The following is a 26,712-nucleotide window of genomic DNA, read 5'->3' on the forward strand; positions in this document are numbered from 1 at the left end:
TCCTGATGAAGAAGTTTTGCCTAGAGTGACTGAAAGAACTATCCTGCCAAAAATTACAGGTATATTAAGGTTGTCTTGGGAACGTTCACTGCAGCTAGGTAATGAAACCTTAAATAAGTGGTAATGTAAAATTATGTTGATAGTTACAATTACTTGTTAAGGTTACTGCAAATGAAAGGTTTGGCTTTTTGAATGTTTGCTTCCTTGAAACTAGAGCAGATAGCCACTTGGATATCATGAATGAAATAATTCCTATTTTTCAGCATTTGCCAAGAATGTGTGGGATCCTTTATCGACTTCACAGACTGAGAACCTTACACAGCTTTGCGATAACGTGTTTGAAAAACAAGTCCTGTCCAGAAGGGAATGCAGTCAGGCAAAACAGGTAAAGGCTGTTGTGGTAATGGGGAAGGAAGTTCTTGATGCAGCGTATGCATTCACTGTAAATATTCACTGTAACATACACTTAGCCCAGTTCTGGTTTTATTCTCATGCAAATCTGGGAGTTTATCCAGCATAAAGTAGGTGAAACTAAGTTGATGTTTAGGCCCTTAGCATGAAAAGAAATAATAACAAACGTTTATGCAGTCGCCACACTTGACTTCAGGAAGAAGCTTTAGATAAGATTCTGTTTGTATAGTAGCTGTGGTGCTTTGTTGTGTTTTTTTAATAGAACCTCATAGCTGGAAAATACATTAATCTCGTTATCCAAGAGGATTTTATTAAAAAAAAAAAAAAAAAAAAAAGATGGTTAAAGCTGAGACTTGCTCACAGGTCTTTAATGCAGTCACGATTTTAGTGTCTATTATATACAGTGGCACCTGCATTCAGCTGAGTTAGCGTTTTGCTTTTCCACATGATCAAAATAACTGCCTAAAATTGTTGTAAGTGGAAGGTGAGATCCTTTTCTTGTGAGGATGTGTTAATATTTTTCCTTTTCTCTTTTTTTGACAGGATTTGATTAACACGGTTGTCCTGAGGATGAAGCAGTCTGTAGAGGAGGATGTCTTTATCCCTCTGTATCCGAAAAGGTAAGCTGTCCCTGGGAATTTATTTTTTTTACTTTTTAAAATTGTTATTTTTAGTCATAGAATCATAGAACTGCTCAGGCTGGGAAAGACCTTAAAGACCACCAAGTCTACCTGCAACCTAACCTCTTTTTTTAGCCTTTGTTCTATTTTTCTGTACCTTTTCCCCAGAAGCGTGGGTGAAACATATTGTAGACATCCATGAGCGAATGGAACAAATGTGCCTTCTACTGTTTCATTGTAGGAATAGTTACCAAACATTGATGTTTATGAACTCATTCCGACAAGAGTAACTACGCAGTCAACTTACTGCCTTTTTGCTCCTGTAACTAAAAGCTTTCATAAATGGAAAGCTCTTAGTTTATGAGGCACAGCCCAGAGTCTGGTTTTGTGATCTTAACTTGGAGTATCTGAGGGCTGGTGTTATTTGTGGTGGTCTGCTCCCCCTTCTACTCCTGACTCCTCCTTTCTTTCCTGAAATAGTTGATATTGCTGATGCTTATTACTGGACACTCTTAGAGAGGGGATAACTGGTAAGAGTCTGGTAGGTGTGGGGTTAAGACACAGCTGGGAGAAGAGTGTTGCTAAGCCTGATGCAGCATGTTTGTCTGGTTACAGGCAGTGCTGTTCTGCTGAGAATCCATTAAACACATACTCGAGTGTTTCCAACTGCTAATTCCATTGGGTATTGTAAGGAGTTTCAGTTAACAGCTGTTTCCTCATATGAAAGAAATCCATAATTGTAATTCATCAGTATTTAAGAGATGAATTGTCTGTTTGTCTTACTTTCAGGTCAAACAAAATCCTTATTTCCTCTTCCTCTTTTTCTGACCAGCACTGTGGAAGACAAATCATCGCCATGTTCAAAATTCCAAGGCAGACGGTTTTGGTCAGCTGTTGAGGTAAAGAAAAAGCACCGATCTTGTCTGTGAAAATCATTTTAGTTAAAAGTAGACTGTAGTCTTTGAGGAAATGTATCTTCAGTCAAATCTGATTCCTGAGAGTTTATGGTATTTTAATAGGAAGGTTAGCTGTTTTCGTCAGTGAGCTATTTATGCTCACCCACCTCTGATACGTAGTCAAGAGACTTTAATTTCATCATCTGTTCCTGCTAACCTTCCATGAGATCAGTCATTGGCACTCTGTGGATAGGTCTGTTTCCTCAGTATGTGCATACAGTGCCCATGTTGCTCTTGTAGAACAGAATCGCTGCATGTGCATATAAGCATATTAGTATAGCTTTATTCTGTCTAAAGTACTGAGTTATGTCTGATTAAGTGCTGAATATCTGAATGCCTGTGATTCAATTCCCTCTTAGATCCATTTCCTCTATGAGTGTATTTGGATTCGTACTAAAGATGAGGTTTAGATGCAGGAAAACACATTAACATCCCAGTTCCCCTGCTGTGTGTGCTAACAAGGCCATGGTGACAGCTCTGCAGAGGCTTCCTGCTGCCATGTTGCACATTCCTGTAGAGAAATCAGGGAATTTGGGAATGTTGAGGACTTGCCATATTCACTCCTGGGGCAAGCTGTTGTGTAAGGCTTTGTCATGGACAGATGCAGAGAAGACAAGAGGGAGCTTAGTGCTGATACCTGGCAGACACGAAACAGACATAAGATTCTGGTATCACCTTCTGAGATTGTGTATTGCCTGACTTAAATGTCCTGTCAAATACATGTTTCTAAAAGCGAGACCAGTGGTCTTTCACTGTGGATTGAAGTTTTCTCCTTTCAGTTTGTTTTCCATCCTCCCTGTCAGGGTTCTCCTTAGAAGTGGTGATGTGCAGAACAGTTGAAAATGTGTTTGTGTTGGGTATCTTCTGACAGTTTGCCACTCTGTTTTTTTTTCTGGAGTGAAGTCATGAATTCGTTTACCCCAGAGTAAGTAGTACTGCGGGTCATGCATTAAACTCTTTGGATCTGTTCAGCAGCTTATTAGTGTGACTTATCTGTGTTTGAGACTGCCGTTGTGCAGCCCCTATTGGTGCTGTCTTTCAAAGCAGGTGATCATCTGCAGGCTGCCTATCGGGAATGTCCTCTAAACCATGCCCAGAAATTGTATGGGAGAGTACTCACAAAGGGCTGGGCGAGAAGAGGACAGGAACTATTTTAATGAGGAAGTACAGTTGATGAGGTTTTGATGTTTGTGCCATCATACAGTCTAACTTTCCTAGCAGCTCATGGAGTCAAAAGGAAGTGTCCTGCCAAGCACTCCAGAGAAGTATGCAGTAGTCGTGGGCTTTGCGACTGCTTTCTGACTGGTGACTGCTAAGATCACGTACTGTGTCTGTGTGGGTGAACTACCTTGAGGTTAACAGTTACCTTGACATTAACCATTCTGTGTTGAGGGGGAGACCAGCGATGTTCTTACGCTGGGCTTAAGTCTTTTTAAATAGTCATTTCTACAGTGATAACAGGTAACTGAAGACAACTCTTGCTAACGAATAATACTGAGGTCAAGTACAAAAGAATCTTTTTGCTGCTATGGACCAAGGCTATCAACCTTACCTGTGTTATGAGGCTGGTGGCGTTTAATCTTATGTAGCGCATGTTAGCAAATTGTTAATGAATTGGAAGGGTAACATGCTCTTTATTTCCTTTTGGGGGGTGATGTGTGTATGTATGAGGGTACAGCTCATAGGCACATGTAAAATTAATCTACTTCAAAATATTATTGATGATCTGTAGTTTTTTAGTGACTAATTGGCAGTAAGCTTGGAGAGAATAAATCCTGTTTTTTGAGTACTGAGATTGGATGGACATGGTATCTTTTAAGTTTAAAAAGGAGGTTCTAACGCACCCTCAGCCATCAGATATGCATGTTCTGTTTCTCCATTACTGCAGCTGCTCTCCAAGGTTCTCCTTTGGGATGGGACTGTACAGGAAGACACAGTCCATGGTGTGGGACTGAGCAAGCTGCTGAATCGGTACCTTCTTCTGAACCTCTTCAACACACCACCAGGACCAGAAAACATAGAGAAGTGTAAAGAGGTGAAAGGTCTTATTTCCATGGGGACAGATGTAGTCTGAAGTGTAATTAGTTAACATTTGAAGTTGTTTTTTATTTGTTTCTTTGGTTTTTGACGACCATGGTGTATTCAAGAATTTCAAAGCAAGCATTGGTTCCTAGGCTTTAGGAATAACTGCTTAAAATGATGTTTTTGTTTTTTGAAGAGTAAACACTGCCAATAATAACTGAACTAGCCAAAAGGACAAGTCTGTCAGAAGTGGTGTGACTTAGTGTTATTGAAAGCACATTTTAGCTTTTTTGATTTTGAAGTCAGGTGTGAATGTGTTGCTATATCAACTTGTTTTTGTAATAGTGATGAAGCTGAAGAAGTTGTTCTCCTGTTGGTGAAAGTCAAGGCTCTGCATATTGCTGAAGAGCTCACTGAAGAGTGCAAACGGGAACATCTTAAATCTGTGATAAGGAAATAAGGATTTCTTGAAGCAGCAGTTCTTTTACTGAAACAAGCCTGATGCTCACTCTAAAAAAGTGGTAACGTTTAATGAGTGGACTGTTTATGATCTAGGAACATCTACTGATGGAAAACGGGTGTTTAGGAAGGTAAGAAGTTGCACAGGAGAACGTCTTAACTACGCTTACTCTTCTCCAGAGTATGATTTGTAGTGGAGCTTTGTACTTCAGATACAGACTGGACTTTGTGCACAGACTTGGAGTTGTCACCCGCCCTCATTTATCAGACGAGCAGAACAACAACTCCAGTTACCTTCTAGTAACTGGCTCTCTAAGGACATTTACCTTTTGCTTCCCTGTAAGACCCATTAAACCTCATTTCACCGTACCCATGTTGGATTTCTAATGTTGTGTAACTTCGTATATGTGCAGTAAATATTACTGCTGCAGAATAAAAAGGATGTTTTACTGTAGAAACAGCAGTGCGTCACAAATTCTGCTAAGTTTGCTATTGCCTGCTTCTCTAAAATGTTATGTATGGGTCTTCCATTTAACTCTTGGAGGCTTTTATTCCCTATGGTTTTTCTGTTGTTTTTTATTACAGAATATATATTTTTGTAAACTGTTTTAATTGTAAATAGCATTCATCAGTGTTATAGACAACAATGACTTTTAAAATAAAAGCAGAGCAATTATTTTGAAAAGTAAAGATGTTTTTGTGTTAATGAGACATTTATCGCTTTCAAGTCTTGAACACGACAGGAATGTTATGTGAAGTATGGAAAAAAACTGTGGCACTGCTGGCGCTTCATTATCTGCAGGATTTAGGAGTTCTGTTGTAAGTAATTGTGCACTTCTACTTTCCTGAGTGCAAAGAAAATACAACTGATGGGTAATCAGCTGAAGCATGTGATCTCCGTGCTTGCTTTTGTCTCCTCTGCTTCCTTATTCATGTTGAAAGTTGCTCCCAAAGAAATTAGTCTTGTGCTGCTATGAAATTGGAATAGGTTCTATCACGCTTTACCTCTGTAGAGGCTTCTTCCAGTGGCTGCAGACGTCACTTGTCATGACTGGTAAGCAGGGGAAGGCGATTTTTACTGGAGCTCAGAAGCCCCATCCCAGTTGAGTATCTTTGAGAACCTACTGTGCCACTTTGTGGTGAACCTTGCACCCATTCACACAATCTGACTGGAGTAACAGCTAATCTGGCTTCATTCTTTCAGGCTGGTTTCAAAACGTTGGTATGACTGCTTTGTTGTCAGGTTACTATTGGTGCTTTATCAGATGTCATTTCAAAAGTGTTGTTACAGGACAGCTAAGCAGCACTTACACTCAGATTGTCCAGCTGGGCTTCTGTACATCTGCTTCCCTGCCATAGCCCCCTTGTGAACATCTTGAATGAAGCATTTTCACAATTGGCCCCTGTCTACTTGGCAAAGGCAGAAGAAACAGTTATTTGGAAGTGACAACACAATAACTGCAAACCCCTTCTATTAGCTGTGATTTAGAAGGGAAGGCAGAAGCAGGGCTGAACACACTGTAACGCTGTTTTCAGGAATGGACAGTTTAACATTCAGATGAGAACTGCTGAAATTTCCCTGTCTTTTATTTGCATACGAACCTTGAAAATTGACAATTCTTACACTGAACTCAAAGCTGTTACTTGTTCAGCTCTTCACTCGCTTCCCTCCGTATTTATTCCTCTATTTTGAAGTATCATACTCTCTCAGCATATTGAATTCCAGCCAGGGCTGCTTCCACTTCTGTGCTTCCTTCATTTTTTTCTCGGGTAGCTCAAATTTTATTCCTTTTATGTTGTATTTTGGCCTCTCCCACCGTTTTGACCATGGTTGAGGTTTCATTCTGACTTGCAGCTAGAGGGAAAGATTTAAAAAAAAAGAAAAAAAGTATTAAAAGGTCAGAAGGTCAGAATTCTGACTGTGAAGCAAAGCAATGAGACAAGTGCTGCTTTAAGAGAAGAGAGCAGCCCGATCTGTCAGCAAACTAAGGGACTGCTGGACACCAGTGGGAGAAAAGGGATTTTGGGTCTGTGTGGCTGTTATGTTTGTTCATATACCTAAATAACACTGATTTATTACACCGTCCTTAAGTTGATATGCTGTTAACTCTCTTCTACGCTTCTAACTCTGTTACTTACTAAGGAAAGAAGAATGGGACAGCAGCCGTTCCTCCTTTTCCCTGTAAGCTAAGTTGGATAGCATTCTTTTACCAGTCTGCCAGACCTTCTGAGATGCAGATCTTGGTAACTGCTCCTTCCACCCCCCACATCAGTAGCATTAAGTTTCCATAGCGTTGGCTGTTCTGTCTGCACAGTGTAATACAGAGGCATCTGCAGGCCATTACTCCTTGCATGCCTCCTAAGTTACCTACTTTGGTTATGAATGTTCTTTCGCTACAGGAGTAGCATTAAGGTACCAGCTTTTATATGCTTGTATCACCTTGATAACTACCACAACCAAAAGCTGTTTAACAGCCTTCCAGGCCATTGTAGAATGGCCACTTGGAAGAGGCTCACAAGGATCATAGGAGTTCAACCCCTGCCTCCACATAAAACCAACCCCTGCCTCCACATAAAACCAGCCACACTATGTCTGAGAGTGGTGTCCAAAGGCTCCTTGAACTCTGGCATATTTTGTGCATGGTCAACCTCTGGGGCAGAAGCTTTTCCACCCTGACCCTTATCTGATGGAGTCCTCCATCTGGCTCTGAAATGGAGCCCTGCAGAAACCCCAGGTGACTGCTCACCATCCTGATATAATCCCTGTATCAGTCAGAAAGTTAACTAAATTATCGCCTACGTTCCCACTAAAAAATTAAACTCCTGCCTTGTTTACAGGAATTTCTTCATGGTCTAAATGAGACACAGATGAAAAAAACACTTTTTTCATCACTTGATAGTAAAAGATAATAATTTTTTTCCTACTGTTTCTTACAAACAGCTGAAGAGAGCCTACAGGAGGCACCACATTCAAGTGGTTATCTTGTGTTGGCAAAGCTTAAGGGGACTCTTAAAACTCTTTTCTGCTCCGATGAATTATACCGTGCCATAGAAATCTCCTTATGCTCTGGAGTTCAACTGTCTGGCAGCTAAGTTGCAGGCACACTTCCTGACACAGTACTGGCCAGAGGGCCACTACCAACAGATTATTTGCATGGGGTCACTGTGTTTCAGACAGCATGGAGACTTGGCCTCAGAGCCAGGGAATGGCTTGAACACCTCCAGGGACAACAGTTCCACCACCTGCCTGGGCATTGTGAGAGGACATTTTTCCTAGTATCCAACCTGAACCTCCCCTGGCACAACTGAAGGCCATCACCTCTTGTCCTCCTGCTGCTCCCCGGGAGGAGAAGCTGACTCCCACCCAGACACAACCTCCTTTCAGGTAGTGGTGCAGAGAAATGAGGTTTCCTTTGAATCTCCTCCAGACTGAACACTCCCTGCTCCTTCAGACACTCCCATAATATTGTGCCCCAGATCCTTCACCACTCTGTTGCCCTTCTCTGGACGCGATCCAGAGCCCCAGTGCCTTTCTTGCAGTGAGGGGCCCAAAACTGAGCACAGTACTGGACGTGCAGTTCCACCAGTGCTGAGAACAGCAGGCAGATCGCTTCACCAGTCCTTCTGACTGCACTATTTCTGACACAGGCCAGGATGCTGCTGGCATTCTTGGCCACCTGGGCACACTGCTGGGTACGTGCAGCCAACTGTTGACCAATACCCCCAGTGTGCAACGTATCACATCGTCACTCTCCTCTCAGAGGCAGCACCGCCACTTTAAACACTACGCCGCTTAAAGCAATGCAGGTGGGTTTTGGAGACATGAAAAATGCTTAGCACAAGAGGAATTCCATTTCACAAAATACGTGCACTCAGCTCCCAGCTGACCTCGAGATGTGAGGCAAAGGCAGAGGCAGGGCCCGTGTCTCTGTCACCTTCTGACATGCACTTTTCGAGTACCAATGCCTCAGAGCCCTGAGGAATCTGAGGGCGGCCCCCACCGCGGCCTACCCCTTCTACCTCCTCTCCTCTCTCTGCTTCTGCTTGTCAATAATGACGGGCTTCGGGGGCGGCTGGAATTCTGTGGGCTCTCCATCGCTGTTCATTCGACACATCGAGGAAGAAAACCACCCGGTGAAGATAAAACGCTCAGAAAAACACCGTTCTCAAAAGGCACCGTTCCCCACAGCCTCGCAGCTCAAACCCCCCGCAGGCGGCTGCCATAGTGACTACGAGTACTTCCGGTCCGCCGGCGCCAGAGCGCAGGGTGGCTACGGCAAGCTCGGAGGGCCAAAACTGCCCTCAGCGCGAAGCGGAGCTGTGTGTCGCTCTACTCCTAACCCCTTCTGAGCTCTGTTCATGATCTAGGTAACCCGCGGGGATTAACGCATAAATTATTATAAACCTTCCCAGGGAAGCTCCTAGAGAAGAAGAGTGAGTTAGGACAGGTGGGAGAATAGTTTCATGTTAGAGGTTTAAGAAAACAGCATTAAGTACTGAAGGTCTCGGAGTACTTCATAGTCTCAGCTGGGTGATGTTATGCCCATGTAGCAAGAGATCTCAGATCGACATCCAAACAGGCAAGAAGGAAGAAGTGCGAGAAAAGCAGGAGTCCAATTCATAACTGAGGGACTCTGATCCTTGAAATCCTTCTGTTACTTGTGGCGGAGTACAAATATGAAGTGTGAAGATGACTCCAAATTTCTGTAGTTCTACTATGGTGATAAATTCAATAGCTCCCCATACACAAGGTACCAACTAAGTCCAATTGGATGTGCTGGTCTGAAATAAAGCACGAGGCCGTACCATATCCTCTAATGGAACATATCCTTACTGAAAGGAGAATATCAGATGAGAGAGGTTTCAACATCGATTATTTGGTGCAGTCGTGAGGAGAAAGGCTTCAGGTTTGTTGTGACTCCTTCCGTAGTCTCCAAATATGTGTTTTGTACATTTTCACAAGTTGGGAAACTTTACGCCATTCTGAATTAGCAACACACCCACTCCAAACCTGTCCCGTTATGAAGCAAAGCCCCAAAGGATTTATATCTGTTTTGTAAACTGGGTGATTAAATGATGCCAAGTGTGGAAAAAACTAAAAGGCTCGTCATTTTGGAAATTCTGCACAGCTGTTGTTAAACGCTTAATATGGAGACAGGGAAGGATTTCACTTCTGAGATGCTTGATGCTGTGTTGCAAAACTGTGTTATATGACGTATGATATATATATGTGCCCTGTGCCTTCACCGTGATGAAAGCAAACTGTGCTTAATTCTATGAGTAACCCCATCCGTTTCCATAAGTCACTCTTAGGGGAAACATCAAAACCAACAACAAAAAAGGCATGAAGATCCATGTTATGCTGGGAAGATTCTCCAAATTGTATTTGATACTCTCTCCACCCAGTTTATACAGATTACTGTAGGTATAAATACATATAATGTTATGAATGTACAGGGAGGCAGTGTTCCCAAGTGGATAGAGCTCAAACTGGTCTCAGGGAAATAATGAATCTTTTCTCATTTCTGGCACAGCTTTCCAGTGCGTTCAGTTCTGGGCCCCTCACTAGAAGGGGGACCCTGAAAGCCTGAAGTGTGTCCAGGGAAGAGCAAGGAAGCTGTAAGGTTAGTTGTGAAGACCTTCTCCCAGTGGGTGTTCAGCCGCTGGAGCGGGCTGCCCAGGGAGGTGATAGAGTTACTGTCCCTGCGGGTGTTCAGGGGACATTAGATGTTGTAGTGAGGGACGTGGCTTAGTGGGAAGGAAATATTGGTGGTAGGTGGGTGTTTGGACTGGATGATAATGGAGGTCTTTTCCAACGTTGCTGATGCTATGATTGTAGGAAAGGCATCTGGTGGGTGAGTGCTTTGCTGGGTGAGCGTCCCCCTGCTGGAAAGCAGGCAGCTGTGGTCTTTGCAGACAGCCACATACACGGGGATTGGAGGCTTCTGAACCGGAACCTTGTCTTTCCCGTCTCGTGCCCGCTAAGTCACGTTGTTTGAAAGCAGCACCTTGGCGGCAACCTTGATTTCTGCAGCCTTCTCCGAGCTTTGTGCCACGAGAGCTGTGCCGCTTCTCCCTGTGATGCGAGAGGGTCTGGAAGGCCCTGCAAGAAGTCTGGGTAGGTGATGGCAGTTGCTCCTCCTTTCCCCCCCGGTGCTGGACAAAGCGGGGAACGGGAGTGGGGGACATCCCAGCAGTGGGTTCCTACCTCAGCAGAACGGAAGGGCTGTTCTGATGGGTGTATTTGAAGTGGAGTGAATCTGATGCTGGTGAGAGAAACGAGGGGCCTGTGCAAAAAAGGAGCGTGCTGCATTTTGTGGTGCAAGATGTTCTGGGAACTGCTGCTAACAGTGCCCACAGACTTGGATGAATCTTCAGTCGGGTGCAGGGACGCGTAATGCTCATCTTAGATGTCACGCTGACAGCAGCAGTAGAGAGGCAAATGTCATAGGGTTTCATGTTTTTTTTTTTTTTTTTTCCTTTTGTTTCAGTCCTAACCGTGGAAGCATAGAAGCGTTACCCAGACCAATTGAGCATTTCTCACATGTGCTTTCTACCAATGACACAGGGCAGTGGAAGTCAGCATCAGAAGCATCTGTAACAGCCCTGCAAAAGACTGGTGAGAGTTACCCTGGCAGCCTCTTTTGGCAACCTCAGGTCTCTGCAAGCTGTTAAGCTGTGTCGTAAGTCCTCCCGTGGTGCTGACTCAGCTCTCCCTGTCTTTGGTGTAGGAGAGCTGGTCTTCAACTCCTTCCTGTTTCCTGCCTATCATCTGCTCCCTGCTTTGCCCGTGGCCCAGTGAGCCTTTTATTCCTCGCCCCCAGATTTGCATGTGTGGATAAGAGCATCTGCATATGTACGTTTCTATTCCAGCTGTGGTGTCAGGCTGAGCGACAGCTCCCAGCCGAGCTAGTGGTTAGCGAGACACGGAGTAGCTGGAGATGGAGTTCTCTGTGTCACTAAAGCATGAGCTTGATGGCTGCCGTGAGCCAAAGCAAGAGAGTTTGTGTGTTTGACACACCGCTGAGCAGGTAGAGCAGGGCAAGGGGGCTGATTTGGATGTGCTGCTTTCCCAATACGGTGCTGTTTGCGTGGCAGTGCTTCTGGCGTTGCAAATTGTGTCAGATGTCAATGAATTCCTTGGAATCTGTTGAGTTGACTTGTGTAGGTTTCGTTCTCCTGTTGAACCCTTCCTGTCCGCTTCTGTGCATAGCCATGGCCTTTGCTTCTTTCTTGCCTTTTTTTCTTGGTTGCGTTTGGCACTGTGCAAGCTGTGAATTGCCAGGGAAGAGCTGGAAGTGCTCTGGAGTTGTGGGGGACAAAGTGCCAAGAAGCAGCGTGCAGCTTCAAAGCCCCAAAGTTTGGAGAAATGAGGGATGCGCAGCGTGCTGCCTGGTGCAGGACATGATGCGCTCTGCAAGGCGCTTTCCATGAAGACCTCAGATCTGCGCTCAAACTGCATCCAAAGCAACCCAATGCCCCGTGCTTGTTGTAGCCGGAGGTATCGGTGCCAGGAGTTGCTGCTGTGTTTGCCATGCCATTGTGTCGGCAAGGTGACGTTCATGGGGTCCAATGCCCTCAGTCATTCAAAGCATCCTTGCAAATGTTCATAGTGAGGGGCATGTTTCACTGACACCATAGGTTGTTTCCTGGAAAATGAAAGAGTGGGCTTGCGTACCTCCAGATGGTTTTCATTTCCTGCTGACCACAGTGCACGTCATGTCTGCTGCCATTGCCCCACGGCCCTGTTGTGGTTTAAGCCGGTGGGTGGCTCAGCACCACACAGTCCTTCGCTTACTCCCCCCTTCCCGGTGGGATGGGGGAGAGAATTATGGGGGAAAAAAAAGAAGGTGGAAGTCATGTGTTGAGAGAAATCTCTTTCCAAAGGTAGAGAAAAGGACAGAAGTAATGGATGCACACACACACATATATATGAGAGTATGTAAGAAGTGATGTAGAAGGAGTGGCTCAGCACCTCCCAAGCAATGGCCAAGCAGAGGAAGAGAGTGAGATGAGCTCCCACCCCCGTTAAAACGCCTTCCACTTGATGTCATATGGTATGGAATATCCCTTTGGCCCGTTGACGTCAGCTGTCCTCATTTGGTTTCCTCCCAGCTCCTTCTTGAGAGCTTTGCTGAGAACGGCCTTGGCTCTGTACAGGTCTGCTTCTCAGAAACTATAAACACGAGAGTGTTCTCACTGTTGTAGCATCATAGCAGACACTGAAGAAAAATGGATCCCACCTGAGACTAAGACAGCCCCCCAGTGTCCGTGCAGCGAGCCATGTGGGGCTGCAGGTCGTGCATTTCCCTGGCAGCAGTGGCCAGGGGTGCTGGGGAGGTTTGCGTGCTCAGCTTGGGCATCGCTCTGCTGTGCCTGTCAACACAGCATGCTTCGTGCTCTCCGAGCAACAGAACAGCGTTTCATCAACAATGTGCCGTAGTATTTACTGGAACCAGATGCATTTGTGTCTCTGAGGCTGGGTTTACCCAACGAGCTCTTCTTGACGAAGCAGTTTTGATTCCCTTTGTCCGTGTGCGAGCGGAAGCGCTTTCCCCCCTTGTGTTCTGTCCCACGGTATTACTCTTGGTGGGCAGAAGGAGCTGGTGGATTCAGCAGCAGTAGATTCTGTTGGTTTCCTCTGTGCTGCTTCATCCCTGGAGCTCACTGCTGCACGGAAGAGTACAGGCGTGTTTATCCCAGGGCTGCTGTAAAGGGGAGCCCGGTTGGCGTAGCAGCGAGTAGCAGCTAACGGGCTGTGCAGAGGAGGGCTTTGCAGAAGGAGCAGGAGTGCCTGCGTCCATCTGTATCCTCGGATACGTTCTGGCAGTGAGGCAGCAGCTGTGGCCACAGTGACTGAATGCAGACTGGGCCTGGGGCTGCCACGTGGCGCTTCCTAGCGCACTAGTATACCTGGCAAAGCACAGCCACCCTGCACCCACGGCAAGCGTTTGTCTTAGTGTCATGTTTCATGTGAAGCTCAGGCACGGGGGGCAGCTTCCCCCCATAGAAAAGGAGGAGGAAATGAGGTCATCGTGGAAGCCAAAAGGCAAAAATGCACTCAGGAAAGAAATTGGCAAAGCAGGCTGGTAGTAGTGCTGTGTTTCTCTTCCTTTATTTCCATCCAGGTGAAAGAGATGGCTGCTCTAAGCCACCCTTGGGTGCAAAGAAGGACCCTGGTGTGGATTTACCATAGGCCCAGCAAGAGGCTCTACAGGACCAAGCGCCGGGTCCTGCACTTTGGTCCCGACAAGCCCATGCCAGCTTCTCCAGGTTTTGGCTGGGATGGAATTCCAAGCACGCACTGATTTCTCGAACGCTGGGGTGCCCTTTTGGAATCCTGTGGTCTTGTGACGTGGTCTTGCCTCCCCACCTTGTCCGTCCATGGTGGAGCAGCCGGGTGGCCCTTAGTGATGTCATAAGCGGCTAGAATGAGGGGAGGAGCAGCGCGTGCTGCTTCCCTTCATTGGAGCGCTTGAGCTCGGCGTGAGTACGTGGCTTGTTGCACTTGTGCACTGATTGAGTCTGTTCGTCTTCATCCCGTCTTGCGCAGCGTCTTGTAGGTAAGCTGAGACGGTGTGGGATAGACGGCTGGGCAGCGAGGGCTTGAGAAGTGCTGGCTGGCGGAGCTCCTAGGATCATATTGCTTAGTCTTGACCTTCAGAGGCCATTTTCCCCTGGGCCATCCATTCCAAAGCCATTCATCAAGGTGGCATTTGTGCCAGGGTTCTTCCCTGGTTCTTCCCTTTGCTCAATTGTGCAAGCTCACTGACCTGCTCTTTCTCTCTCCCCTGCCCACCCTCTGCCTGCTCCCTTGGTGCAGCTTTTGCTTGTGGAAGATCAGAGCAAAGTGACAAGGAACGGCTGCGGGTTCGAGGATCTGCTTCTCCCTTGTTCTGATCTCTTGCCAGGTACGTGCCATGTTTTGTATTGCCACATGGTTCAGCAGCCCGTGTTTAGTCACACCGTGTGTAGTAACACAGCCTCGTCCAGCTGAAATGCAGCTCTGGTCACGTGTGGGTTTTTTCCACTTCCTCTCCAGCTCAACCCTCAGCAGGATGCTGCCTGTAGTGCTGGGACCAGGTACTGTGAAGGAAAGCAATCCCTTAGGCCAAGAGTCCTAGCCCCACTCTGTGCAGAGCTGTACAACATGAGCCAGGGGCACAAGCGTGCATGCTTTGGCTGTGTGAGTGTGGCCGACAGCTGTAGGGAGCACAGCGGGCATGCAGGCAGAGGAAATGCGTGGGCAAGGCTGCGGCCGGCGCTGGTGGTGAGGCTGCTGCTGGGAGCCGGGGGCTGGGGAGCAGCTCGAGCCCCAGCAGCGACACCTCTCCCTGGCCTGCTACTGCGCTCTCAGCGTGCTGCGGGCAAATGCATCTGCTGCTTTGTGCCAGAGTCCCCATCTGCTAGCAGAGGGACAGCGACTTGGTCCAATGCTGCGTATTGCAACGGCTGTCCCGTTTGAATAGACTGCACAGTGGTTGTTTCTAGAACAGCTGCCTCCGCCAGTGGGCAACTGAGAGTAGTTCTGAAGAAGACTCTCAATCCAGTGCTGTGTGAACACAGGAAATGTGATTCTTTTCTGTTGCAGCTTGTCGCGCCTGCTGTGATGGGCATTGCGAGCAGCGAGATCAGCCGTGGGCCTGACCGGGCGTTGACGGAGGTACAGTGTGAAGCTCTGCTTGGTCTCTGTTCCCTGCCTTGAGCCAGCAGAATGAGCCACAGTTGTGCTCTCCTGCTTTTCAAGAGAGAGAGAGAGCATCCTTCCGGCTCTCTCGGTGTCCCTGAAGAGCTGCCTTAAAAGCTTCATTTCCTTGCTAGTGGCATGGAGATGGCACCCTGAAATCCTCCTTGTTTGTCCTCAGCTCCTCACCATGGCCTGTGCTTTCTGTTTCAGCCTGAGAACCAGGGGAAGCCCTTGCTGGTCCAGGAGGAGCCATCTCTTAATATTCCCGCTATTGCTGCTGGCCATGTTATTAAGAGATACCTTGCCCAGGCAGCGGACGAGCTCTCCTTGGAGGTAAGCAGATAAAGAAGGCGTTCCTTGTTGTCACGGACAGAAGAGTATACCGTGTGAATGCATCAGGAATATTCTCAGACACCTTCAGAATGCCTTGTGAGGTGAAGCCCAGAAGATGCAGGTCCAGATAGGACTTGCACTGGGTTGGATGCAGGGAGGAGTTCAGCCATGTCTAAAAGACGTTTTGATTTGGCATGCTTGCACTGTATTCTGTCTGGTGTGTAAGGCAGCGGCTCATGTACCTCCACGTTCAGCTTTCCGACGGGAAATGCCTGAAGAGCTGCCCCGGTGCAATTGCTCTCAAGCTGTGCGCTCTTTGGCAGTGCAGAAGAAGGGTGCCATTTCAGCTGTGCTTTCCTCCCAGCTGTGCTGACGCTGGGATTGATGTTGCAATGTCTTGCAGGTGGGAGACCTGGTGTGCATTACTGCTATGCCAGCAAAGGAGCAGAGCCCCTGGTGGAGAGGCAAGCATGGCTTTCAGGTAGGCATGAGCTTCAGACTTGTGGGCGCAATTGCAGTCAAGTGAGGAACGTCAGCTTCGAGCTGCTCTGCCCGCACAGGGTGGCTTCTGGACGTCAACAGCTTCCCTGTGTCACTGTCAGAGGACTTTCCCTTTGGCTCTGGGCTTGGGTGGGAAACTGTCTCCTCATTTGACTTAGAAGCAAGAGCCTCTCGTGCTCAATGCGCAGTCAGGAGTTGACCACCTCTGTCCTTAGTACAGGCACGGAGGACAGAGCCTTCTTGTGCGGAACCAAGTATTGCTTTTGTAGGTCTTCTGGCTGCAAATGTTGAATGAGGGTTACTTTTCTGCAGGCCATTCTGTCTTGGTTTAACAGTTGAGGCCTGAGAAATGCTGCATTCAGTATTGCATCCGTCCTTTTGTTCTTGTTCCAGGTTGGGTTTTTCCCTGGTGAGTGCGTGGAGCTCATCAGCGGAAAAATTCCCGAGGCCCTCCTCAATTCAGCACCACAGCCAGGTATGTATGTTACATGTGATGGCGCGGGGAAGTCACATGGAGTCTTTTTCTGGGTGTGTTCTGTGTTGAATACCTCCTTGATCCATCCCACGTTCTCCTCTGTGTTGATGATCCTTCCTGCATCCCACGGGGCGTAGGGCTGCTGTTCTGTAGGCAGTGAGAATGAGGGCTTGGGCAAATGCTCGAATCCTTGTAGAATGCAGTGTTGGCAATGTTCTTGCCGCTTTGACGCGCTCTGTAGAGTGTGTTTCCGCTCAGCCTGGTCCCACTGAGCCCAACCTGAAATGAACTGGTTTCTTCCTTTTGTTGTGCAGTGCCAAAGAAGCGTGGCAAGCTCCTCAGCTTCCTTCGTTCCTTCGTGAAGGCCCGCCCAAAGGAACCGAAGCAGAGGGAGATGGAGCTGGAGAAGGAGAAGGAAGGGGTGTTTGGCTGTGACCTGGGAGAGCATCTTCTCCACTCTGGCCGTGATGGTAAGGAACAGCCCGTTCCTGAGAGCTTCCTCCCTCTGTTGGGCATGTAAAGATGAAAGAAAGGGAGATCGTGTCTAGCAAGGGGCAGGTTGATAGCGGTGGAGAAATGTGAAATGGGAGTTGAAGGCTGAAAGGGAAGCTGAGGTTAATGCTCATAGGAGGCTGGTACACTTGTATTTGCTTAAAGCCAAAGGTGTAAGCCAATCCCACGCTAGCCTGAAAACCAAGGAAGCCTTTTGGCCCAAGAGAGTGTACTGCGTCAGTTTCCTAGAGCTTCTGGACAGGAGGTCTCACGCCTCCATTGCGGTGGGAGCTGTGATGGGACTTGTGGCAGTGTCTCTGGCTTCCCCAGAATTACTTTCTGCAGGCTGCTTGGCAGGTCCTGGCATTTCTTGAAAGCCAAGAACACGTCCGTGTCCAGATTTGTCCCTTTCTCCTGCCTGCCGGCGACGTCTGCGACAGCCTTCTTTCTCCTGTGAGGAGGAGGCAAGCCGTAGCCCGGCTGGGGTTAGTGGATGGGATGTGACAGGAGCAGCGGCTGAAGCAGGACTTGAATCAGGAGCTCAGCTAAGCGCTGGCCCTTGTTCTGTAGTCCCCCAGGTCGTGCAGAGCTGCGCTGAGTTCATTGAGCAGCACGGCGTGGTGCAGGGGATCTACCGCCTGTCCGGCGTGGCGTCCAAGATCCAGAAGCTGCGGTAAGAGTGCTTCTGGACTGTATGTTGTCTTGCTTTGGAGTTGTTTTCCTCTTTCTCCAAGCCCTCTGTTTTGGTGTCCTTCTCTCCAGCCATGACTTTGAGTCGGAGCAGATTCTGGAGCTCACCGTCCGGGACATTCACAGCGTGAGCTCCCTGTGCAAGATGTACTTCAGGGAGCTCCCGAGCCCTCTGCTGCCCGAGCAGCTGCATGGCAAGTTCTCGGTAAGCACCAGGCAATGGCCTTCATGTCCCTCTTCGTGGCCTTTCCCATCCACACACACGCCTGCGCACCTTTTTTTGGTCTTTTTTCTGTTGAAGTTGGGGTTTTGATGGACATCCAGTGGGTGTCTCTGTACAACAAGCAGCTCATGCTTCCTGCACACCTGGTGCACCGTAACACCTGGTGTGTGCATCCTGCCACTGGAAATGTAGGAGATGGGAGCAGCAGTGCCCTCTGCAGCTCTGAGGCCCTTTTTCTGTTAGCCCCATACGCTTGACTCGCATGATGTGTGTCTCAGTCCCTTTCTGCTTTCTTCCAGGACACTGTTTGTGCCGCTACAGATGAGGAGCGGTTGCTCAGAATGCAGGAGGTCATCCAGCAGCTGCCCGCGCCTCACTACAGGTCAGAAAACTGCTGCCTTCAGTCTGGGGAGCTCATCCCTGCTGTACTTCAGAGGGCGATGATGCGATGGCAGGCTTTGTCTCACGCTGGCAACGTGATGCCTGTGTGTGTTGAAGTGGTGGATGGCTGCGTGGGGCTGAATGGATTGGGTCAGCTCCTGGGCATGGGGGCACGGCTGGTGCAGCTGATGGCTGCGGCTGTGCTGTGCTGGGGCTTGGTGCTGCAGCGTGGCACTTGGGAAAGCTTGATCTACTTGCTATTCCGTAGCAAGAACAAGTGAGGTTTGTTTGGTGAATGTGAGCACGGCGTGCTCAGTGGTGCTGAAGGTTTGGCTCTTGCTTTCCAGGACCCTGGAGTACCTGATGAGACACTTGGCTTGTCTCGCTGGGAGCTGCTCCGTCACAAACATGCCCGCTAAGAACTTAGCGATTGTGTGGGCTCCCAACCTCTTCAGGTAAACTTCTTTTTCCGTCTCAGCACAAGGCTTAGATCTGTTCTCCCCACGGGCACACTTTGGAGAGGAGGACAATTTGAGCTCTCTTGGTTTTGTCAGATGGGGCTGGTGTGTCCTTGATCAGCCGGGAGAATGTCTTCAGTGGCATCAGTGCTTGCCCACTGCGGAAGTCTCCAGAGCCCAACTGGACAGCCTTTGGCTGCCCAAATGCCCAAACGTGGGGAAACGATCTCGGGTCAATGACTTCTCCAATCTGCCTTTTCTACAGATCCCAGCAGAACGAGGCTGCCTGCGCCAGCGGAAGAGCTGCCTGCGAGGAACTGCAGAGGCAGTCGGATGTGGTGGAATTCCTGATCAACCACACCGACGTCCTCTTCTGCTCCAGCTCCACGTCAGGCGACGGAGATGGAGCAGGTGAGCGTCTTCCTGCATGAGCTTTGTCTTGATGAGACACCTTGATCAAATGCAGGCCTTCTCCAGGATTGTTGAGCTACGCTTTTGCTATCAGGGGGCCAGAAGACTTGTGGGCTTAGATGAGAATATGGCATCGTCTGTGGCAGGATGCGGAGAATGTCCAAGCCCAAAGTTGAGCATGAGAAAACCGTCCCTGTCATGGTGATGTTTTGCGTGCAGGTGAAGCTTGATGAAAGGGTTTTGACCTCCTCTTTTTCCAGTGGTTTGGATAAGCAAGGCTGAGAGATGTGTGGCACCTCCCCCAGAACTGTGATGGCTGTGCCGCTGCTTTCTGATCCTCCCTCTTAGCTGTGGTCTTCCCTTCCAGGGTGCAGTTCTCCATCAGGGCCCGAGTCTGTTCGGGTGTCTTCTCCTGCCACCAACCTGCTCACCTTGGAGGAGGCACAGGCACAGAGGGGAGGCCACAGCAGCTCTCCCGCTGTGACAGAGAGCAGGGACATGCAAGTGGAAGAAGGCCCCGCAGCTGCGTGGGGTAAATTCCACACAATCATTGACTTTCCGTCTGAAAGGTAAAGAGGACTTTCTTTTCCAGCAGCTTCCTATCAGACTTGGTTGGGTGGGCTTTTGTGGGTTTTTCTCCACTATTGCTAGTGCCAAAACTTGCAGAAGCTACGTGACGCTAATGGGGCGTGTGGTGGTGTACTGAATGTCCCCTCCCTTTGGACTCTGAGGTTCAACTAACATGCAGTTGCCCAACGGGCTCAGTTTAGCCACCAGTGGGGGCCGTCTACTAATGTCAGAGTCAGAGATCCTTTTGAACTCCCTCTCTGGCTGCACGGTTCCTCAGCAAGCAGTTACACCTCCAGCTCAATCGAAGCCCTCCCTTCGATGCTGTCCTGGACAGCTGTGCAGCCTCTGCTCGCATGCTCTGCATCTGGGTTGACATGGCTGAGGGGAATGTAGCCAGCAAGACTCCAGGGCTGAGCTCTAGAAATGGAACCGTCCTCAACCGTGTGAAACAGACCGAGCTTCTAAGTTGTGTTTCAGCAGGAACCAGGCAGTGCTAGAAGCAAGCAAGTGTTGCCAAGAGCTCAGGGCAGCTCTTCCCTCACCCTGCACCATGCACGACTCACACCGCTCCCTCTTTTCTCCCTCCAGACCAAGTTCACCCAGCAGGGTGAAGAAATCCCCAGCATGCAGTTGGTGTTCCTGTTTCAAGCCCAGAAAACCATCCTCTGTGGGCAAACGCCAACTGAACGCGATGCCAGGGAGCCCTCGGAAACAGAGGTGGTGGTCCTGGCAGGTAAGGGTGCACATCCAGCTGTCAAAACCCTGCTTGTCAGCGCCATGGAATTCATGCTTGGAGTCCACACAAAAGAGAAAGACAAACAACAAAAGCGCAACAGTTCCTTTCGAGACAGTGCTCCTACTGTTGCTATTGTCCTATTGGCTTTGTCCTGTTGCCACTGCAATAGAAAATCTCAAGAACCACTCTCATCATTCAGCTTGTGCAAGTTTACCACTAACTGTTTGCCTGTGTATCTACTCCTTCCTAGGTGAACCGAGCCCTCGTCCACGCAGAAGAGCCAGAGTGTATAGCGATGGTTCACTGTGTGCTGGTATCAATGCAGAGCTGCTAGGAAGCACAAATCGCTGCAGCTCGGATGACAGCCTGCCATATAACATCAGTGAGGGAATGAAGGTGTTGATCCACGTGGAAGCCCTCATCTCTCCCGGCTGTGCAGAAGACGCTGACCTGAGCCTGCCAGAAACAGCGGTCACCGAGCTGGACTGTGACGGGGCACCATTGCAGTGCAGCCCAGCCCAAGCACAGCCCGAGTGCCCCGACAGCAGCAGCTCCATGCAGGAGCAGGTCAGCGTCAGCCAGGAGGAGCCGAGCCTGGTGGAGGGGGACGTAGAGAGGATGAGTCCCATGTGTCCACCAGACCTCTCACCAAAAGGCCCTCCTGGCTGTTAAGGAATAAAAGCACGCTGGTGCTGGATCAACGCCTTGACTGCCTTCTGAGTCTTCATTCCCAGGGATTGGGATGGATGCAAGCAACAGCAAGGCAGCTCATGTTGCAAGGCTATGGCTGTGGGCTGTGCGTGCAGCAGAGCTGCGGGTTTGTTCCCATTTTGTCTGGCTGTGGGATGCCTGCAGCGAGAGCTGTGCTCCCGTAGTGTATGGTAGCAAAGAATCTCCAGCATCCGGGATGCTGCTCATGATCATGCCCAGCTTCCGTGCTATGGCTGTGGCTTTGTGATGCTTTTGAGTGAGGGATGCCTCAGCTGCTCCTCAACAGCTCTCTCGTCTCTCCCGCCGTGTCCATTCCTGGCTCCCAGCTACGAGCTGGCCCTGCAGAGCATCTGCAGCCCTGTCAGCATCAGCATCCAGCAGCAGCAGGAGGAGCTCCCCCTGACCAATGCCAGGCAGTACTGTTCAGTCTGCGGGTTAGCTGCAATTTACCTGTAGGTGGCTCTTGCAGAAGAAGACTCAAACAGCAGAGCGTTTTCCTCATCTGCAGCACGCAAATGCTACAAAAGCAGAAACCACGCGGGAAGCTGTGGGTTTGTGAGTCTGCATGGACATGCACTGAGTGTGTTGATGGTGCTCTGCCATCCTTTATTTCCTTCTCCTTACTTGTCCATATGCTTCTCAGGATTGGAAAGCTGCATGTCCCATAATTCCCCAGAACCCAACTTAGGTGACTGGTTACCTGAACAGGTAAGGACCGTGTAAATATACGAATCTTTCCCATTGCACAGCACGGCAGTGCTGCCAGACTTTGTTATGGCTCTTTAGGGCACCTTGCAGGCTGTGTGACATTTTCCTCTCACCTTTCCCTTTCTTTCCCTGAGGTTTTGCCTTGCTCTGCCCTTTTATTCCTTCTACCTTCCTCTGTGTTGCTCAGGTGTTGCCATTCTTCAAGAGCGTTATCCAGTTGTGTTGCGCTGCACCTCTTCATGCCTTGCATCTCTCTCTGGAGCACAAGAGCAGATTGAGGGGGGGAGCTGTCGAGCAGATTGAGGTGGAAGTCAAAGACTCAAATCCAGTGTTGCGAAGCCACTGCAGATGCCAAATCCCTGCACGGGAGACCTGGCCGTGTGCAGGAGTTACTGCCGGATGAGAAGCTGCTATTGGTCTTCAAGCAGGTAGGAGTTTGTTATCCACGCATAATACTGTATGTATTTGTTGTTGTTTTAATATCAGTGCCAGTATGCAGTCTGATCTGTGGTGTTTGAACAGTGTGGTGTAAGGATTGTCAGCTGAGAACAGCAGCAGAACATGGGGCTGTTGCAGGGGGAAGGCGTGGGGAAGGAAGCGGGGAAAGGAAAGGGAAAGCCTGGAAAAGGAATGGGGAAGGCACGGGGTGAAGGAAGGGGGCAAGAGACAGGGGAATGAAGGGGAAAGGACAGAATACCTGTAGGGCAGCCTAAAAAGCAGTAACAAGCTCTGGGAGGACCATGGAGTGCCAGATTCTGTACTGGGTGTTTATTTGTGTGTGTATGTTGTCACTGTTTGTGCCTGGCTGCACTACTCCAGCCCAGGGCCCGCTGCCTGCAGCTGCATCTTTGCTTCCTTCCCTCCTGCCCGGAGCCCCACGGGTGCTCCCACAACTCCCTTCCCACCCCCAAAATGCCAGAGAAGACACCTGGCAGTGGGATGGAGGAATCCCAGCAGCCCGTTTTCCTTCTGCCTGCAGCTCTCTCCTCCTCTGCCACACAGGGCTCCAGACTGTCCAATGGGAAAGACGTGGGGGAAAGGGAGTGCTGGCAGGAGCGACTGCTGCGGCTGACTGGGGAGGGTCTGCATCCCACGTGCCCTCCTGTGCTCTCTCTCCAGCTGCAGGAGGGCCAGAGAAGGGCAGATGAAAAGCTGCAGCTGAGCCTGATGGACCTGCACAGCTCTCGGGCTGTCTTCCAGAGGTAGCTGTGATTTACATTAGGTAGCTGTGAAATACATGAAAGCACGAAGAAGACAGAGGCTGAGTGAACACCAATATGGCGCTCTGCTTTCTGCCAACGTGCTTTAATTTTGTTGTCGTTAAATGTACTGGGCAGTTAAATTGTGGCATGTGAGTATTTCAGAACAGTGCAACAGATGCTGGCAAAAAGTAATTTTTTTATCTTTTGTTTTTTATTATTATTATTATTTTCTTTTTGTAAAGCTCTTAGCATGGCTTTCCTGAGTTTGGAGGAGTTTCCCTCTGTTTTCTTCGTCTTCACCCCCACCGCCCCCCACTTCTCATTCCGTGTTCTTCCCCCGTCATCGCGACAGAGCACTGACCGCCAGCGATTGCGCCGCGGGCCGCATCGATCCCGTCCAAGTTCTTTCCGCGGTCTCTGCCGCCACCTCGTGGCCAATGCGCGGAACTGCCGCTGTCCGCTGCTCAGTCCTGCAGGCGGCACAACGCGTGCGCGTAGGAATGCGGAAGTGGCTTCGGAACCGCTCTGTGCAGCTCATCCGCCGCTCTCTATTGTGATTAGTCCTCCAGGTCACAGCGAGCATGCGCCCGACGACTCCAAACCAGCAACTGTTGCTCCTAAGCGCTATGCGTGCGGGCGAGCTGCCGGTTCTCGGACCGCCGGCTCAGCGATCTCCTCCTTCTAAACCAGGCTGTCCCTCATCTGTTTTCACTAGATGTGAAGGACAGGTGGGGTCAGGCATCTGCAGCTACCGAGATAGCCATCCCCATCACCTCTCAGTGCTCACGCAGCCAGAAGCAGCTGTACTGATCAGTTCAGACATCGTGCAGCTGAAACACAAACATCTGCCGTTCACTTGTGTGAACCTCTGTGTATGTATACTCTTTTGTACAGACTGCTGCTGGCCTGCTTGTGTTCAAAGAATTTCCACTGAAGTGGACTAAATATTTCTGTGGAATTCTATGCTTTTTTTTTTTTTTTTTGGCCTTGATCACCTGAAAGAAATGGATGAAGTGATGTGGGGAGTTCAAGTGCAATCAAATGTGAAAGACTATCGAGAGTGGGAGACCTATTTGGAAAGTAACAAGAAGGGGAGGGAGAACACGTCTGGTAGTAATAGCTTGGTGATATTAAGTTGGTATAAATTAAGTGGGACGCACTGATGTGTGCTGTATTCCTACCCACATCAACTTGGGTAGAATCTGTTCAGTGTAACGTCGCTACACTTGCCATATTATGTTCTTTAGGAGCGTGCTGTGTAGAGGAATATGGGTAAAATGTCAGTGGGGGTACCTTCAGAACTACCACTACGTCAGTGACATTTGGTGTTTTCCAAAGCATGAATCTTGTCCACACACAGTGCTTCTGTAAATGTTGGTATGGGTAAGTCTTGCAGTTCTTCTTTGCTGCAATGCAGGTGCTGTTATTAGCAAGGATTTTGTGCTTTGTTTTAAGCGGAAGATGTTCAGGAATGTGCTAACTGTTGACTTGTCGTGGTTTTGATTGTCTGAGTGTGTTCTTTTTTAGGATGGCATCGTTGCAGGATGTGCCCCGTGCCCACCAGAGGGAGTATGAAAAACACGTGGAGAACATTGACAGTTCAAAGATAACTGCCCAGGAATGAGAGAAGCCTTCAGATGCTGCTATCAACTACAGGTTCTACAGGGGCATGAGAACATACATAGAGAACTTAGTAAACTGTTTCAATGAAAAAGTACGTGTGTTTTCCTTCCCTTCGCTGCCACCCATTTCTTTAAGATGAGGAACCTGCATTCTCACAAGGCAAAAGTGAGATTTCTTATTTGGAATTGATGATGAGAGACGACCAGTTATGAGTCAATTCTATCAGAAACTTGAGTGTCACAGGAAACAAAGGAGGAACAGACCACCCCTCACAGTAACCTAAAATGATTAAGGTAGGATATGTACGCTGGCTTGAGCTGTGGGCTCAGCTGGGTTGTGATGGAGAAAAACAGAATGTTATTGGAAGAAGTTTTCTTCAGGTGTAGTAACCAGGGTGTCCTAAAGCTGTATGAGAGGTGGGACTTGCGTTCAGTTTTGGGATCTCAAAATGTATTTTCTTTGCAACATGTGACTAGTAATAAGGATCTTACATTAGATTTGAGTTGGTTTAGCTGGGTTGTGTGAGGATTTGTCTATGTTATCTGCTGTGTTGCTTTCCTTAACTGCAAACCTTAACTATTAAAAGTAGAAAATAAAAATAAAAGATGGAAGGTTGGAAGATGCTGCACAAAGTTTGGCCTCGATGAAGGTACCCTGCAGAGAATGCACTGTCAAATCCAACTACTGTCAGTTGTGCTGCAGCCTGAGGTGTTTTTTATGTAACTGTACATAACTGTATGAGGTTTCATTGAGATGTTTCCTGTGATGGCGAGGTGTTCAAAGGCAGATTGAAGCAAACTGATTGTACCAATAGTGTCCCGTTGAACGCTTTTTGGTAGGGTCTTGGGTAGTCCTGTAATAGGCAATTGGCATTCAGTTTGTGGCTTTCAGTCTTAAACAGCCTGAAAAAACTCTATTGAGCAGGCTCTGTTGTCAGTGGGCATACTGTACTAGATGTCCTAGTTGAAATCCTTACCGAAGTAGGACGCGTAGTATCACTTCTCCGTGGTAGAATAGTGAATATAGCATGACCAAATGCTCGGTCAGTTTTGAATTACTGATCTCAGTGGCTGTCTATCAGTACTTGAAAAGAGAAACTGAGTCAGTTTTCCAGTAGATATTAGGTTGTTTAAGACGCAGGCACTGTAGAACAGGAGGACAAGGAAGGATTGACTGATAACTGGCAGCAGCTTGAGAAGAGTGAGCTCGGGGATGTAGCCCTTTCTGGTTCTAACTGGTGTGCAGGTGGGGTGGGTGCAAAGCATGCAGACTCTGAGTGTGTGTGCACTCTGGGAAGCACAGCTGGAAGCGTCACCAGGAAGGGCAGAGAGGAAGGGTGGATCTGGGGTCCCTCCCTGTGCTCACTCAGGTGCTCACCTCCCGGTTCAGGCTGTGACCTGGCAATCCCCCTGCACGAGGGAGCAGCCACAGCTGTCCTACAGTTCACTGATAATACTGACTGTGCTTTAGGCTGGACACTGTGAATTTTTCATCAGGAGGTTTTATTTACTTTGGTTAGTCTCCAAATGAAGAGCAGAAGCAGAATCAGTGTTCTGCATTCACCTCTTTGTCTTGTTCCTGTCTTCTGGTAGCTGGGAATGGCAAACCAAGTAATGATGGAGTGGAGAGTGATGAAAAGATGAAGCTTCTGAAAATGTGAGAGCGTTCACAAACAGCTGGTCACCACGAAGGCATGCCGAGTGATGAAGAACTGGCTCTGACAGAGGTGACTGAATTCCAGAAGAGCAAAGGTTGGTCAGGATATGAGAGCAAAATTCCTCCCGTATTGAGAAGGATTTTCAAGGGAGAGTGAAGAAATACTCCTTTTGAATGGTATATCGTATATTTTCTACAGCATAGAATTAATGCATTTAAACAATTCTGACCGATGCCTTAGGAAGAATAGGTAAGATTGTAGGCTTCTTTAGTTTAATCAGTTTTTTGTCCAAAGTTGGAATGTATTTCAAATTGAGATTTGAACTGCCTTAGTGAGCAGGTCACGAGGAGCTGGGAGAGGCACGGTGCGTATTTGCTGAATAACAG

General features: G+C 48.5%; 1 long non-coding RNA gene across 1 annotated transcript; it reads left to right on the top strand.

Annotated features, from left to right (window-relative positions):
* The first annotated feature begins 23,872 nt into the window (after window positions 1-23,872).
* Window positions 23,873-26,325, top strand: LOC121108392. The gene is made up of 3 exons (XR_005842884.2): window positions 23,873-23,918; window positions 24,574-24,962; window positions 26,262-26,325. It is a non-coding gene; the product is annotated as an uncharacterized LOC121108392 (long non-coding RNA).
* The last annotated feature ends 387 nt before the right edge of the window (window positions 26,326-26,712 follow it).

This window comes from Gallus gallus, chromosome Z (assembly GCF_016699485.2).
Source record: "Gallus gallus isolate bGalGal1 chromosome Z, bGalGal1.mat.broiler.GRCg7b, whole genome shotgun sequence".
Taxonomy (NCBI): Eukaryota; Metazoa; Chordata; class Aves; order Galliformes; family Phasianidae; genus Gallus; species Gallus gallus.